The sequence below is a fragment of the Danio aesculapii genome, chromosome 6 (genome assembly GCF_903798145.1).
Source record: "Danio aesculapii chromosome 6, fDanAes4.1, whole genome shotgun sequence".
NCBI classification, from domain to species: Eukaryota; Metazoa; Chordata; class Actinopteri; order Cypriniformes; family Danionidae; genus Danio; species Danio aesculapii.
Window position 1 is genome coordinate 60634041 of NC_079440.1, and position 2500 is coordinate 60636540.

The 2500-nt window shown below is 38.6% G+C and overlaps 1 protein-coding gene across 7 annotated transcripts in view; it reads right to left on the reverse strand.

Annotated features, from left to right (window-relative positions):
* The window catches only part of tox2 (TOX high mobility group box family member 2), a 288055-nt gene that overhangs the window by 131811 nt on the left and 153744 nt on the right, over positions 1–2500 (reverse strand). The gene's annotated exons all lie outside the window — the stretch shown is intronic.

The window sequence follows — 2500 nt, forward strand, 5'->3', positions numbered from 1 at the left end:
ATCCACACTAGCGTTTCACCTAGCGTTTCTGAACAACTCTCCAGCTACTTTACACCGCTGAATATGCACATCACGTGACCACACACACACACGCTGGCATGCGCTGCAGCATATATATCCAGATGAGAGCTGTGCTCGTCGGACTGTTCATCAAGGATGTACCGCTGGATCTAATCTCACTATATTTGTTAAACGTGATATTTAATTCATCTTGTTGTCTATATCTACCGACATACTCCCTGACTTTGGTCTTTTGAATCTATTACTTGTTCTCAGGTAACGTGTTTTGGCTGAGCGCAAAGATAAGCTAATAATTAATGTAACCACATACACTGATTCTTCATATTTGACTGATTGCTTGCCTTTATTTCCTATAATATATAAACTTATTGTTCGTTATACTTTTATAATGGCCATTATTGATAGCAAAAAGGATATAGTTCTGTTATAGGCTCAGTTTTGTTACAGATATGCCATACTTGTCAACATTGGGATGTGAAAATAAGGAATATGCCCACCATAATAAGGGACCCCCCCCCCCCCCACCCTTTATAAAATTCCCAAATTACTAAATATGTTCATTTGGAGCAGTTTTGTTGTGAATAAACAGTTAAAGGGCCAGTAATATGTTTTATTTTTATTAGTATACATTAGCAGCAAATACATTAGCACAGTGTTTCCCAACCCTGTTCCTGGAGGCACACCAACAGTACATATTTTGAATGTCTCCCTTATCTGACCCATTAACTTCAGGTTTTGGAGTCTCTTCTAATCTTCTGCTGAGTTGATTCAGGTGTGTTTGATTAGGGAGAGGTTGAAAATGTGTACTGTTGGTGTGCCTTCAGGAACAGGGTTGGGAAACACTGCATTAGCAAACAGTTCAGCGTATTAAAATGAATAGCTATTATAATGAAATAGAATCAAGCTATCAAATTTCATTAATCTTCTCTGTATAACTTACACATTCTGATTAAAGAGCAACGAATGAATCTCTTAATTATTTAGATTTTTTCTTTTCATTACTTTAAATAACAGGCGTCACTTTGAAAATGCACAGATCTAATGGTCTAATGAAAGCTTTCGATTGCTTTCCTAACTTTTCATGCTCATTTAGGACGAAATTAGTTGTGTTTGAAAAAAAATCCACCAAGATCGACATCTTTAGATATAATAATTATTATTGTTATTATTAATTATGTGAAACCCACACCAACATGGGGAGAACATGCAAACTCCACACAGAAATGCCTACTGGTCCAGCCGGGACTCGAACCAGTGATCTTCTTGCTGTGAGGCCACAGTGCTAACCACTGAGCCACCGTGCCACCTCACTGTTAAATATGCTGAGCAAATGTTAAAGCAGTCAGATTAATTACATGTACATTACACATTGAGTAATGCAAGTTAAAATAAATACCATTTTAGTTTCTAACACGGCATTTTGGGCTGATTTTATTTATTTTGTTATTATTTATTTTCCTCATCACTTGCATAAGATTCAGATCTTCTACTGAGGTATTTATAAATGCACTCATTTATTTTTAGAGCACGTGCACTTGAAAGAAGACAACGGAAACTGACAGAAAAAGCATGCAGCATTCATTTCAGTGTGTTAAAATCAGGATGGGGAGCACAGTGGCACAGTGGGTAGCATGTTCGCCTCACAGCAATAAGGTCGCTGGTTCGAGTCCCGGCTGGGTCAGTTGGCGTTTCTGTATGGAGTTTGCATGTTCTCCCCATGTTGGCGTGGGTTTCCTCCGAGTGCTCCGGTTTCCCCCACAGTCTAAACACATGCGCTATAGGTGAATTGGGTAAGCTATACCCAATGTAGTGTATGTATGTGTGTGTACTGGTCTTCCAGGTTGGGGGTTGAGCGTTGGGCTAATGACCCACCTCGTAAAAATTAAATGATATGAAACATATGGAATAAAATAAGTGCCAAATGTATTGAAATAAAAAGCTTATCAAATATCACAAGCTGAAAAATAATATGTGAAGTTTATTTAAATTAATAAAATAAAGTGTGCATGTCTGTCCGTGTGTGTGTGTGTGTATGAATGCTTGTCTGTTATTGTGTGTGTTTGTATTTGTGTGTGCACATGCGTGCGTGCGAGCTGTTGTGTGTGTGTCTTTTGTTTGTGTGTGTGTGTGTGTGTGCGTGTGTGTGTCAGTGTGTGTGTGTTAATGTGAGTGTGTTATTGTGTAAATATATGTGTGCGCATGCATTTGTGTGTGGGTTACAGTGTTTGTGTGTGTGTGTGCGTTATCAAGTGTGTGTGATATTTTGTGTGTATGTGTATTTCTGCGTATATACAGTATACATGTACATGTATGTGTGTTATTGTCTCTGTGTGTGTGCATGTGTGTGTGTGTGTGTGTGTGCATGTGTGTTATCGTGAGTGTGTTAATGTGAGTATGTTATTGGGTAAGTATGTGTGTGCGCATGCATTTGTGTGTGGGTTACAGTGTGTGTGTGTGTGTGTGCGTTATTGAGTGTGTG